The sequence below is a fragment of the Dermacentor variabilis genome, chromosome 11 (genome assembly GCF_050947875.1).
Source record: "Dermacentor variabilis isolate Ectoservices chromosome 11, ASM5094787v1, whole genome shotgun sequence".
Lineage (NCBI taxonomy): Eukaryota > Metazoa > Arthropoda > Arachnida > Ixodida > Ixodidae > Dermacentor > Dermacentor variabilis.
The window spans coordinates 23,778,573-23,794,154 of record NC_134578.1 but is presented as its reverse complement, the minus strand read 5'-3'; the positions used below and the strand labels follow the sequence as shown (position 1 = coordinate 23,794,154).

Below are 15,582 nucleotides of genomic sequence, written 5' to 3'. Positions count from 1 at the left end.
TTGCGGTAACCCCGCAATGGCGACAAATGCATGACGACCTAGGAACGATCATGATGGATTGTCCATGATGGAGTGGCGATGATGGTATGACCACGACGACTCGAAGATGGTGGTGTGATGATGACGATATAGCAACGCTGGGACAGCGACAGTGAAAAACGACGAAAAGGGGGCGATGACAATGAAAGATGACGATCACCTAAGAAGGCAGCGCTCCACATTGTCTCCGAGGAAGCGAACAGCCATTACATTTGTCCCAAACATAAGTGAGACCATCGCTCGTACCACGCGGAGGTAAGACGTCAAAAACATGGAACCTTCAGTCAGCGTAAAAGACAAGCTTTGCACTTGAGGCTACTGTGCATACAAGTGTCTCAGCTAGACAGGCGATTAAGGAAAACGAGTAAAACATCACGAGGACGATATAAAAAAAAGGAACGGCCCGTGCCCTTCAGGGTGCTTGTTGGACAAACAGAATCTACAGGCCGTGAGATCGACCGGGGAAATGCACGTGTACTGCGGCTAAGGAGGACCTCACATCCCACCTGCATTCGGAATCCGTGCACATTCAAGCCATGCGCCCATATTGAACCAAAATGACAGGACACATCCGGCGTTTTATGCGCGCCGCTTGCGTCGCATATTGAAGCGTACTTAAATGCACTCTGTCTCTTTCACTGGTTTTTATTCTGAACAAGGCTTCCTTACCGAAACAAAAACATCACTAAATTTCTGTACTGTTGTGGTCGGTGCATCACTCCGTGCTTTTAGAGCGCAGCTCTTAGGCGCCCTTGTCTGTGGCGAGCGTCGGCGTCGTCCCTCGGCGTCCTCGTAACCGAGCAAACGAGCAGAGCGAAGGATGAATGAGTGAACGCGATGCGTGGATGAAAGATGGCGATAGCAAAGAGAGTGTGAGGACGAAAGTGGAGCAGGAGGGTGCAGCGGATCCATGACGCGAAAATCGGAGGAGGAGGGTATGGTTACCCTAAACTGCCAGTGTTGCGCTAAATATCAGTATCCAAGTACATTACGGGTTCGGAGAATTATATAACTCGGTTTCCCGCAAGACTGGCATCTGGCCAGGTATTTAGTAAATAAATAAAATGCTTCATCCATTCATTCATTCACTTTTTGATTTGTTGGTTGGCAATATATGACTGCCATAATATTGGAGACGAAATCTGAAATCAACGGTCACCTGACTAGGCCTCTAGTACACTGATATACATTACCGCATAACGAAAACGGCATCGGCGAAAAATACGTAACACAATACACGCATCTCAAGAAGGCATCAGGTTCGTGACTGCTTAAGTAGGATTGAACGTTCTTTTGAAACAGTGCCAAAATTACACGGAAACTTATTATAACAAGAACGTAACAGTAACATATACACAGTAAACATCCATAGAAAAAAGGGAACTCAATAACGTAAACAAAGAATTATATTAAACAACCCATTGGTTACTTTAAACACAATAAAACATCAGCTAGGCGACTAGGTCGTAAGGAAAGAAAAGAATCTTAACGCTGTAAAGAAAATAGACCTTCAAATGCTTCCCCAGGCTAAAGAAGAGGGAGATCGCGTTAAATGTGAGTATTTGGTGAAAAGTTTTTAATAATTGAGGAATTTCTCATTTTATTACCTTAATCTTTGTTTGTCCAAGGTTTCACCAAGGCCTCTTCGAGAAAAAATGTGTCAACGTGACAATGTCGCAAGTATTGCGAATGTTGTATGCATAACGAACGCATCAATTCACGCTGACCTCGCATATACGAGTCTACGCACTCGTATGAACTCAATCATACTCAAAATTAGCGCGTGGGTGCTAATAACGCAGTATTATCTAAGCAATCCTTCATCTTAAAAAATCTGGCAAATATACCGACTTTATAGTTTAGTAATAATCGTGTATACATGATCACGTGATAGCGTTCAATGTGACCGGTTAAATAAACGTAGTTTTTTGTTCGCAATTGATTCAAGACTTGTCTCACGGACGCATCCCTCAGTCATGGACGCATCATTTGGAGTGCGTCTTCGTATCTCCTTCGTGCATGTCTTGTGGTAGCTATGCGGGTGGAAACTCGGAATCCGTGCGTCCAGAACAAGTGGACGTAATCTCATATTGCCGAGAGAAGCATCGGGCATACACTGAACAAAAATAACTCGTGATGATGATGGCCTAATCGTCTTGTAGAAAGATCTATGCGAAATGCAAGCTTGCACAAAGACTCGTATTATTTCTCTATAGGGTGCAGTCGCCCATACCTGGGAAGACATCTCACTTATATACAGATAGATATTTTTGCTTATCTCCATCAAATTTTTAAAAATTGCTTGTGGCAGATAGCAGAATTATAACGCTTGACAGGCTATCATGTGCTTCTACGAGAAATCAGAATGCTTAACTCAATACTTAACATAATTACGTTAATCACTTTTTAATTAATTACTTCACGGCACAAATTTCTATCTACGCATTGTGGATAGTGAGTACACAAGAAAGGTATATCGATTTGAAACGAACTGTCAGGATAGCACCGGTTTCGAGATATCTGCCGTCAAGCTTGAAGTAACATTTTCTTGTTACACTTAATTTTTTTTAACAAAGAGCTGTTTTACATTAAAGCACACAAGTAACTGAAGTGCAAATGAATTTCATTGGACACTTTGAAAATTATTATCTCGAAACTGGCGTAGTCCTGGGAATTCGTTGAATTCGTAATGAGAATACTCACTACCTGCAATTCGCAGATTGAAATTTGTGCCGTTAAGTTATTGAATAACAAGTTAATTAGGGCAATAATAGCGATTATAAATTAGGCATTTTGGATTTCCCCTAGAAGTAGTGACCGTCTCTTCAAGGTAATCAGATGAAAAGTTAAAATTCTGGTATTTGCCGCACAATACCTCTAAAAAGTAGGTGGTACTAAAAAAAATAATGTAGAACCACACGCACACTGTATAGTTCAAGTTACCTTAGAGGCGAGCACAAATGCTAGAAATAAAGCGCTGTAATACAAGAGTATAGCGTCACTTTCTAGATAATCACGGTAATGCATGCTATATTAATCATATATTCTTTTTAACTTATGGCCAGGAAGGCCGCGTTTGGGAACCCGTATCTACGCGCTTGTTTCACTTATAAGTTTCTTGCTTCCACAAGAAATCCAACTCTTTCCAAGGAACACTTCAACGCTCTTCGTATCAAGTTAGCCTAGTGACCTCCTATCACTCTTCCGCTATGTACTTCACTGCGCTTCGTTTAATTTTTTTTAACCCCGACATAAAGAGTGATCAGATGAGGCGACGATGCGGCAAAAATAATTGGCAGTGAGTAGGCGACAAATTGGAAAATGCGCCAATCTGAAGCTATATCCGGATTACGACTAGCATGACGTTCAGAGCCCGATTCGGGAAACTACGTGCCCTTCAATTTTCTTAAGTAGGGAAGAGAGAGAGAGAGAAGGAAAGAAAGGAAAGACGGGGAGGTCTACCAGAAAACGGTCATTTGCCACCCTCCGCACTGGGAAAAATTCTTTAAAAGGACAACGACGAAGAAAGGTGAGTAGAAAAACGGAAATAGCCTCCGTACTATTAAAGTGGCACGCGTTGCTATGACAATCTGTCCCGCAGGCTCGTAGACCGCAGGAAACACAATAGCTCTGGCCGCCGTCGGCGCGCACGTATAGGCGCGCTGGGTGAATTGTGGAGCTTTAATTTCCGTTGAGGTGAGAGCATCCTTCCCACGAACGATTAGGTTATACAAGCGGAGTGACAAAATAAGCACGGAGAAAATCAACGATTTAAAAAAAAACAAATATCCTTTCTCTTCAACATATGGGCCCAATTAATTAATCAGGTTTCCTTTTTTCTAGTGAAGGTGGTGTCTTCCTCTTTAGCTTGAGAAACGAAAAGACCACATGACGAAAATAATAATGTCGAGAAAATTGACATTTTGTACGGTGGCCTGGAAAAGCATCATCAGAAAAAGGGTCTAAACTATAGGCCGGTGTGGATGCATGTCATGGCGTTCCGTAATATAGCAGAGCATCAGCAACCCATACGGAGTACATTTCAGTCATTCTAAACACTCCATGAAAGTGCTAAGTTAGGTTTAATGTTTTTTCGCTATTAGGCGTACAGTGTAGGAACACGAGGTGGATATGAGACCGGTACAGCGACTCGTGTATCTGTACCGGTACCTCGAGAAGCTTGTTACCGTATATGCCTTGTTACTTGTTACTTAAAGAACAGCAGACCATCAGAATTATTGAGCAAGCCAATGTACGACGGGCCTCATAATCAGATGCTGTATGAGGCACGTAGAAGCCCAGTATATTTTTTCCCTCATACTAGAAATGTTTTTTTTGTTAACCTGGATCTGTTTTGTTGTTTCTTTCTTGTCTTCTTTCTGTAACTTCGTGCTACTTTTGGGAAGATGACCATTTTTTCCATTTCACATCAATCGCGATTAGCCTTCCGCCCATCTATGCCGACCTTCTAACGTTATCTGTGCTCGTGAGACCCAGTTCTTACAGAAGAGCAGCGAATGGCGCAACCTACAGTTCCCAACGTCTCTTTAATACCTAAGCACATGAACTTCTACTACTGTTAGTACCAGTACTACTACTACTACTACTACTATTACTACTACTACTACTCCTACTACTATTACTACTAGTACTGCTAGTCCTACTACTAATAATAATCGTGCACAAAGTAACATTTATCAGTGAACAGGCACCAGAAGTCACTTGTAAGGGCGAAAAGGCAGGCATTGAGCACTACTTAAAAGCATGCCCTTCTAATCAGAGACTCCGAATTACGAGTTAACCTCAGGCGCAAGACCTTCCGCTAATTCTAACGTAGTCTTGGGTGACTAAGAGGGCTTCAGGACCTTCTGTTGCAGCTAATACGCTCAGTATTGTTCTTGGCAGGCGGAAGCTGGCTAAAAGCCGGAAGCCAGTGGAACCACTGCAATTAGCTGCGATTGTGCCTGTTTGCAGGGTCTTTTGACCCTCTGCCTTAAAAAAAGTATAAGTTGCTTTGAAACTGAGGCCAATTTAGGGCCAGATAAAGTGTAATAAACGAAGCCACAAGTACGTCCTAAGTCCTAAGCACGAAGATCCGATAAATCCGTGCATTACCCATCATTTCAATGGTGGCTGAACAATCACAGCGCCAGAGTTACATCTGTTAATTGTAGGAAACTCTATAATGGCGATGTGCCTGGCAAAGCATCAATGATGGCTTGTCTTGGTAATGACTGATACGGCACGTCGCGCCAGAGCTCATCAAGCAAAATTCGGCCCGCCAGTATCTCCCGCGACTAGCAGTGACGTTCACTTTCCAACGCTCTTTTCGTCACGGGGCGTGGGTTTCTGATATCATAACGGAGCTGCCTTTAGGCTGAGTGTCGAACTTTCACTGGGAATGTCTCGCATTAGGTACTACATTCAGTATATAAATTTTTAAAGGAGGATGTAATAAAATGTTTCTGGCTTATAATTTAGACACAATAACTACTGTTCAATGGCCCAGAAAAAAGCATTCAACACATTTTTATTCATTGGTTCTTCGAAACTCGCGTTATTCGCGACAAAGTATGCCCACTTTGCCTAGGAAGGCCTCTGCGAAAATGCCACATCAGCTACTCTCCTGGCCTTTTGGTAAAATAATATATATAGTAAAAAAAAAAACCATACAGACTACTTCACGAAAGCATTTTCAGTCCGCTATCTTGGTCGATTAATGATGCGTTTTTTTTACAAAGGCGATTAGCATTCTTTGGGAATTCCGTGCACGTTTAGTGGCCTCTAATCGCTTTCTGCCAACTTAGCTGAGCGGGTAGTCCATGATCTAAGGGGTACAGCACCAGGATGAGGGAATAAGGTTCGAAACCAACTTGAGGGCCAACCTGAATCCCTGGGTACGTACTACTTGGCATGTGCCGCTCTAGAACGAGCCTCTCTGACGCCAGCTTTGATCAATGAGTATGTGCCCTTGAGTATCCTTTATAATCCTTTAAATATAATCCTGGCGCTCCGCGGAATCGACATTGCGACATAAATATTAAGATAATCTGGTCCGTTTTTTGTCTCCTGAAGCGTTTTTTGTCTCCTGACACCGTGTACACGGGCACTGCAAGCCATCGGCATTGCAAGCCATGGATTCTCTCTCGGGGAGAGGCCAGTGTTACATGCTAGCATTAGACATGGTACAGATATTTGATCTTGCTCAGAGGGACGGACACTCGATTAGCTTCCAATGGGTACGTGGTCACTGTTTCTTGGCCGGCAACGATCTAGCTGATGCTGAAACAACGACCACTCTTTCTGAAGCCTTCGACCTAAATATCCCATACTCGCGAAGTCATGTCAACTCTTTGTTGACTGTGCTCATGCGAGATGGCGCAGCACATTACTGGGCTCAACCAGACCATCGGTGCAGGTGCCTGTGGGAAATAGACTGTGGCAGGACTCTTCGCCACCCGCGGCTGAAGTCAATCGATGCCAGGCCAGGATGATTCACCGGATTTGCCTGGGCGTTGCCTTCGCTCGATGCTACGCTCATCTTACCAGCCGTGCGGACCGTGCGGCCTCCTGGATCAAACTAAGCGGGTCGCGATGGCCACTGGAATCTTGGAATCTTGGACCCACTCTGCACCACTCCCTTCCACCATTTTTTTCCCTCATCAATAAAATGTTTTTCCTCCTCCACTGCGGGAGACGCTGGCTTCTGCGCTAGCAGGCATAGGCAGGCAAACGTTGTCTTAAAGTACTATTTTGTCCACAGTGTGTGACTTTTACAGTAGCAACAATAGCTGCAAGGGCGGCTCTTCACTACTTGAAGATCACAGACTAGCCGCAAGTCATTAAGGAAAGCACTGCGCTAGTGTATACATGCATGTCTTCTTCCTGTGATCATCATCTTCTTTCATCACTCTTTTTTGTTCCCTTTCCTTTTTGTCCCGTGCATAGTAGCAGACCAGAACATGCTGGCTCAGTCCGAGCTCTCTGCTTTTCGAATAAATTATATATCCCTCTTGTCAGAATATATAGTAACATATGGGGACACGCGGGGATTTAACGGCGGCGCCACTAGATGGCGTAGCGTATTGAGTGGGAACCGCGAAAGAGGAATGGGTCTGCACACACGGCCTCGTAAGGACACGTTTCGGTGGTGATAATACGGTGTGTCGCTACGTTTCTTCTATTAATCGCATTACCGGCGACATTATTCACTAGATGGGGTTTAGCAGAAATTGTCCTTCGTAACCATGACAGGAGTGATAGCACATTCTATTAGTGCATGCATGGAAATGGTTTTGTAGATGGGTTCGGCATTTCTCAAATACGTCAATTTAGCACCACTACCCACAAAGTTCAGACGTCATTCGTCATTCCAAGACACTAGCTTCCAGGAAACGAAAAGAAATTCGTCTATGTGCGCCACAAAAAAATTTTTTCTTTAATTTAAGCTTGTGAGTATTCAGTGTTTCCGCCTGGCTATGTGCTACGCAATTTATTGTTGCTGCATGGCTTTGTGCATATATCAGCTTCTTCTTCCTCGTGCATATACGGACAGAAACATTTCACTTGGAAAGCTTTGTGCTATCATTTTCTTCTAAACTAGTTTATTGACTTGTACAAACTATGATGCCTGCAATAGTGTAACTTCCTTCAATACAGAAAGCCATGAAAGCGCTGATGAAATACCTCAAGTCTACAGGTCTTGGCAACAATGTGTAGACTCGTTGCGAACGTTCAAATGTGCGAGAAACTGTGCTCTCTATCTCCTCTCTTTGTCTCTCTCTTTCTTCAATCCCCCACCCCAACACAGGACGCAGGGAAGCAAACCGGACAAGCGTCTTGTTAACGTCCCTGCATTTCCTCTCTTCTCTCTCTCTCTGTATCTCTCCTGTAATACTTTTGAGTATTGCAATTGGCATTACAGAGCAGAAGGCGTGTTCGTAGCTTGCGAAGCAACGCGCAGTCGCCCTGTACGTGTTCGGGACCAGGGCAGTGGGCGTGACGGGGGATCCCAGGGGCTTCCTCTGATCTACGGCTTGAAACCTGATCCCGGGGAATCTGTACAACGCGATCGAGTGCCGGCATCGCGACGACAAACGGCTTGGTCTCGGTGTGAGGCGATCGTGCCTCAGAGGTCGTTAATAGAGGGCACTACGAGATAACTATCACACGTTCAGGTTATAAGTCACGCCCTAGACTCCACTTGCTTCTTGTTTTCACCAATAAACAGCCACATACAATGGCTGACACGAAACTGAGCCGTCGTGGCAATCCCGTCGTAAAGGATGATAGCAGAAATACGTGACTACGTGATGAATTTTGTTTTCTGTTTATTATGCGATATTTGGGAGATGTCGGTACCTCTAAAAAAGCCTGTCCTCTAGTTTCTGTAAAGCCGTTCCAACGACTCTGACACGACCGTTCGATGACTTAACGCTGCGCCCACCACAACCGCTGGGGTTCGAGTTTAGCTTGTCTTTCAGAGCACGAGTTTGCTTGATCAATGACTGAACAGATTCTAGAGAGACACCTTTGAGAGTACGTTCTTTTTCTTTGCTTGCCACTATCACTACAACGAGGCGGGATTGAGGGACGTACCCCAAGAAACGTAAGGCCTTCGAACTGCACTCTTATCACGTGACATGCCTTAACCTGTGCCCAAAGGTATTGTTCACGAACTTTTTTTTTGTGCTTGTTTTAAAATTTTGCGTCCAGCGAAATGCGGTCGCCGTGCACGGCAGTCGAATACGTGACTTCGTATTGCAACAGCTGAACGCCATATTGATTTGGTCACTGTGGCTTGTTGCCTAAACCGGTGGCAAGCGGATATATTAAATATATCAAATATAGCATTCCCTAATGGTGTATATGAATGGAGCGACGAAATGCATTCTACGCGTATGCGGAAAGCTCCAGACTGATAATACAAGGGATAATATTTTTGGTTATCATTGAATTATATCTCCTTTCAACGCGCCTTTGTACAAACCATCTACCTTCTTTTGTGTCTTGCGCGTGGTGTCTTGATGTAAAACTGTGGAATGAAAATAACCTGTCGATAACTAGTCTTTAGCAGCATTGTAAATATATACTTTTGTAGATCCATGACAAAATGTAAGCTCGAGGTGACTTCTTTAAGCGAACAAGCATCTAACCAGGACAAGCCTAATAATAAAATCTAATAATAAAACAACATAACAATAAAACCAATTCTGGTTCTGATTCTGAAGCTGCCTTACTTCCATCATTTATACTCCAACGCGAAGATAAATGAGCTCAGTTCAGCGATGTAACTCTATGAAGAAACAAGGAATGGCCTAGCTGACTCAAACAGGGCCAAAGCTTCGCTCTTCTTAATTCCTCGTATTATGCAAAAGTCGACGATTCCGTAAATAGTAGATAGAAATTTTGCACTTCCCAGCACTCTTTCTAATGTTGAATCGAAAACGTCCCTTTGAGTCTTTTTTTCTCAGTTCTGTTTTGTTGAACTATCAAAAACCTTGAATTTCGTATGAAGCCAGCTCTTTTGTAAGCCTGTCAGGCCTGAAATGAAGTTGCTATTTCAGGAACTCCGGAAGCGACGTCCGTGTGACACTATACGCGGAACTGAATTTTCTCGTTCCTTTATTCTATACCCTATTGACTGCTCCAGGCTCATCACTCTAGCAGACTCTATAACCCGCCTACGCGTAGTTACGGGGAACGGGCAGTTCGGCGAGGAGGCTTTTGGGAGTCGGCAAATTTCATTTTCATCCATTCCCGGACGATGAGATGCTCTCAGGCGCGAAGACGAAGAAAATGGACTCGCAATCGCGGACTAACGATGAGGACGAGAGGGCACCTCTGTACAAGGAACTCAGTAATGAGCGTAGGAGTATCTTGGTATACACTGTAGAATAATTTGCACGCTTAAAAGTAAAAAAGGGTGTAAATGCGTCCATAACTCACACCCTTAGGGTGTGATTTATATAATTGACACCTTGAGGATGTGAGTTATAGACACATTTACAGCCTTTTTTCGCTTTTAAGGGGGTAAATTATTTTACAGCGTAGTGAGCGCCGAGCGCGGGCGAAAAGGACTCAGCGATAGTGGCGTTGCGTGGACATCCCGACGCTCGCGTTTACATTGAGTAGATTATGAGTGACGTGGGCTGAGGCCTTAACATTTTCATCTATCTTTCAGTAGACGCAACGCGAATGTGTGAAGAAGGTGACGTAGCAAACACCGTGAAGAGAAAGCAACCATCCTCGCAAAGACATGACAGTTCCGAAACAAGGGCGAAGCAATGAGTGCGATAGCAACATCAAGGGGTGTACGGTAGTGCGATTAAAAGACGGGACAAAAGAAGACACACAGGGACACACACAGCGCTGTGTGTGTCCCCTTACGTATCTCCCTTACGGCTAAGTTCCACTGCTAGAAAGCAAATCGGGCATCTGGTTTTCGAGCATGAAGGCCGTTACTCTCGCTCAAAGCGGCCACAACTCGTCAATAGAAGGAAACCAATCACACGACACTGCGGTGCCCCATAGCAATTTCTTTTGCGCTGAGAAAATTTTGTAATATTTAGCGATAATGCAATTTGTCGAACACTGAAGATTTACGCTAGCTACACTGTCATACGCTCGCAACACATCATTCGTGTCATAACAGAAACGTGAAAAAGGAGGGGCAGGAACGTGGCCAGTACCGCGGCAGCACCATAATAAACCAGCGTGCACAGCAAAACACCCGACTGTTCATAGTTGCTGGGCCAATTTAAATTGCTGCTAAGATCTCAAAAACACGAATAAAGTAAACGAATGTGCGCATTATAAGTCATCAACGATAGAAAAAGAAATGTTTTTTAGGTTCTACAATCGCTAAGTGTCTTCTACATGTGCAGCTTTCTTAAAACGCTTTCTCTCTTGCTGTTATATGAGGCAGTATTATATTTATTTATTTATTTACTTATTTATTTATTTATTTATTTATTTATTTATTTATTTATTTATTTATTTATTTATTTATTTATTTATTTATTTATTGCAGCGTTCATCTGAGGAACCAGCTTAAGAAGTTACCTTCAAAGTAAAAAAAAAATGGGTTTAATGCAAATCCCTTCAGCGTGTGTGACAGGGGTATAAGATGTGGTACGAGCAACCATAGTGATAGAATGCTGTGGGCGTAAAACCCGCATACACCGCACGTCCTATAGCATGGCATTGCATACAGCTCGCATATGCCTAAACAAATACGGAACCTCACGCCGACGACGACGGACGACGACGGCATAAATTCGCTTGGAGTGCCATGTAATTACTATCGCAATGCAAGTGCTCAACTCCTCTTTCAGAGCAATGGCTCGTAACACGAAAGTGAAACGCGCATTGTGAGAAGCAGTGACCAGCTTCGTTGCGCATTCACCAAAACACATTCATAAAGACTGCCAGTCTTATCTTTTTTCAAACTATATGAGCAAAGCATTGCCAAGGCCTTAGCAAGCACGCGACAGTCTTGTAGGTGCGAAGTGTTAGCAGGTCGATGGAGGCTACCAGGCGGCAAGCTTAAGTGCGTATGCGGCGAAACTGTGTCGCTGAAGCTCTGGGGACGTATTCTGCGACAATCCACTTCTACGATACTGACGCCTTGGCCTCGCCTTGGCCATCAAGCGTGCTGATTGCCTGGTTCAGCAAAATCGGATGAGCGGATTGGATGGTTGAGTACCACGTCATCCAATTTTACTCACCCAGCCAATCAACGCTTGTGATCGTGGCCTTATGGACGATTATGTAGCTGTGGTGGAAGACCGAGGTTCGCTTGCACATTCTTTAAAATAGCATTAAGATCGACTTCAGTCAATTTGGAGACATCCAGCGGAAAACTCTAGGTGTGTTGAGTGTACATGGGCTACAAAATTTTGAACTTCGAACTGAAAAATTAATTGGTGACTTTTTTCTAGGCCTCGCAAGGACGGTTACCTCATTCTTGACACGCTTTAACAGCTGTTATATACTGTGTTCTAAATACAGCCACGCATCTGAGCAAGGATTCCAGTTTGCATGCCGAATATCTAATTTTGTTATGAAAAATATCCTTTTCTAGGTTAGATTAATATATATTCTGGGAATTTTCATGCCAAATACACTATTAATTATGAGGCACACCGTAGTGGGTGACCCCGGATTAATTTTGACCGCATGCGGATCTTTGACGTGCCCCCAATGCGCGGGACACGGGCGATATTGTATCTTGCCTCCCTTAAAAAAATGCAATTTTCTGCGGATATTCTTGTGATTCACCGTGAGGGCAATGCCTTCGAAGCAAATAATTGATCATTACCTTTCACGGTTATGAAAGTCTCTCCTGCACCTTAGTTATACGTGAAGAGAAAGAAAATTCCTTCCCTCCTCCTTTATTTATTGGTTCCTTCAATAATTAATTCGCTCATTCAGTTATTCTTTCCTTCATTTACTCAATCAGTTCGTCCTTCATTTTTAAGTTTGTTCATACCATGAGTCATCGTCTCAAGACTTGCTTCATTGCTCCATTTGTTCCTTCTTTCATCTATTCATTTGTTTCTTAATTCTATCTTGAATTATATTGCTTCTTTGCTCTGTTTATTCTTTCATTCATTAATTGCTTTACATATGCCTTTATTCTTTAATTTACGCATTGCTTCCTTCTTTTTCTCTTCCTTCTTTCTTCCATCCTCTATGCATTCTTTTATTATTTCTCTCTTGCGGATTTCTCTATTCATCCATTCATTCATTTGTTCCTCCGTTTTATTTTTTCAATGCATTCGTTCCTTTCTTTATATCGTCTGCCCTGGCTTCATTCGTTAGTTAATCTCATCCTTTTCCTATTTTCCGCATTTGTCACCGCCGTGTCAGGCAGTGTCACCTAGCCAGTAACGTTTTGCTCTTCAACCTCGCCATCCGCATATCACACTCTGTAAAGGCGAAAATTTCTAGGCGAATCTTCGCGAAATTTACTGACCTAAGCTGCTGCTGGTGTCTTGTAGGATAATTCGTACTTCGGAAAGTGCTCACATAATAAATCAGCCTATATGTAGCCCCATCTCCCGTATCCCTACAAATGTTCCAATTTCTAGCCGTGTTCTTTAAAAAAAATTTAATTATGGGGTTTTACGTGCCAAAACCACTTTCTGATTATGAGGCACGCCGTAGTGGAGGACTCCGGAAATTTCGACCACCTGGGGTTCTTTAACGTGCGCCTAAATCTAAGTGCACGGGTGTTTTCGCATTTCGCCTCCATCGAAATGCGGCCGCCGTGGCCGGGATCCGATCCCGCGACCTCGTGCTCAGCAGCCTACCACCATAGCCACTGAGCAACCACGGCAGGTACCGTGTTCTTTACGGACTTACGATGTGGTGCAGCAAACTGTGCCTGAATACCTTTGGTGCAAGAAATATTCGTTTTCAAGCCCCTAAATCACTTACTAAAGCAAAGTTTTCCACCCCTCACTTTCTGTTTTTTGGCTCGTATGCTCGGTGGGCTTCTCGCCAAATAATGGCCCTCTAGACAGCAAATAGTAAACTAGGCTCATACCAAAGATGGCGCGCTGAAAAGTGGACCGATCTGGGACTCTATTATCCGCGGTCGCACAGAATCACGTTGGTCAGGTGGCGGGTGTTACCGAGAATTGCCGATATGCCTGGCTGGAACGTGAGCATTATGCTGCAAAACGCGTTGTCCTGAGGTGAATGGTTTTTCTATGGCTTTTTATTCAATGGCTTATCCAAAGCTGTGCTTTAGGTAGATCGTAGAATGTGCGATTTTTTTTAAAGCACTCGTAGGCCCACAAACGACACCTTGTCTGCTCCGAGGACGTGCGCTCGTTTCCTCACGAGAGCCTCCTGGGATGCTTCTGCTGCGCGACCTTACGGGGGCCTCGTTGAGGCAGGCGTGGATGCCGTTAAGAAGCCACATCAACGAAGGCGTGGTTGCTTACGGAGGTTAATGAGCCCCTGTCTGCCTGCCAGCCCGGAAGTGCTTCTGTTCACTGGGAAGCCTTCCGAACTTCTTCTTTCGCAAGTCGTTCTTCGTACTACATTTTTTTCTTACGATGATCTTTCTTCTTTCCTTTTTTTATTTAGCATTCCAATTGGGAACAAATGAGCGCTGAACTTTCGCCCTTGAAATGGTTTATTTGTGTGACATGGCTTCTTTTTTTTTTTTTGAGCACGTTCTCCTAAGTTTCCGAGTTTGGCAGCACTTCACAGTCACAGTTCCGTGAGATAATCTGCGCCCTGTTGCTTCATGTCCATCAGCTTCACTGGTGATTTTGTTGACTCACTTGGGCGACAGCGGAGGTTAGTTTTCGTAAACGGGTGAATGCGAGGATTCCTCCCGCGACGGAAACTATGATGTACCGAGGCGAAACGTTGCATATGGAGAATATAGAAAACTGAAGACACGTTGTCATATCCCCTTGTGACTTTTTAGTAGACCTTAGGCAGTCTCTGTGGAGGACAAATGATTGTGCATCTGTATTTAATCTGACTTTATGAACATTCATGCTAACTTGTAGCAAACTTTTCATGTGTTTTATTTTCTTTGGTGGAACGTAAGTGCTCTGCGTGTGTTGCATGCGGTATCTTTCAGGTATTCTTCGTTCTGCGGAGTTTGCAACGTTGTTATATATTTTGTTTTTTCTGTAGGCCAAACACGGACGTTCTGTGATTGCGCGTTGCGAAGGGATGTTCGGGTGTTTTCGAAATATCTCACTCTAGAAATTGCATACGTAATAGCATATACCTAAAATGGGTGATGCCGCATTGCTCGGATATGTACCCTTAAGGTGGCTGTTTTTTGTCTCTTCTTAGTCGCTGGGTATTCCTGTTGTTTTGAATGGCAGGCCCTTCAGTGGCCTATTTTAAATGAAATGCATTATAATGTATTTGATCTGTCGATGTCATTTGATAATAACGCTCATTTGTTGTCTATAGATATCACCATCAATGTTGTTATTATAAACCGAGCGTTCCATTACAGTTCTTTCATTTTGGAACCTTCCTCTGCATATTTGTGATGTTGTCAACACTTTTCTTTTGGAACCAATCAATCTGAGTCTGAATCTGAATTGTGGTATATTGCATATCAGTTATGTCCGCCTTTGACGTCTTTATTTGTGTAGCTTACGCAATTGTAATGTTTTATTGCAGTAGCAGTAATATGGAAACCCTGGCCCAAGGTTGCTTGGCTCCGAGCTCATTGCAGCAAATTAATAAAACTGGTGGCACCCGTGAAAGTATATCCTTCTGAAAATCACTCTTCATATTACACATTATTTTAAAACTGCAAGTTTGCCTAAACAATGTTCAAAATTATTTTTCCTTTATCCCTTCCCGTATGTGCGGTTTCAACCAACTAATCCATGGTTCTGATATTTAACAAACGCATTACATTGTCTTTGGAAAAAATAATAGAGAGTTCTTCCCTTGATCGCAACATATTTTGGCTGGTCACATTTAGGTTAGCATAAAACGCATTAGGTCTACTTTGTGATCAAAGTTAGACCTGAAATGTATTGTAAAGTG

The 15,582-nt window shown here is 43.4% G+C and overlaps 1 long non-coding RNA gene across 1 annotated transcript in view; it reads right to left on the bottom strand.

Moving 5' to 3' along the window:
• Positions 1–15,582, bottom strand: part of LOC142564989 (uncharacterized) — a 301,795-nt gene that overhangs the window by 119,362 nt on the left and 166,851 nt on the right. The gene's annotated exons all lie outside the window — the stretch shown is intronic.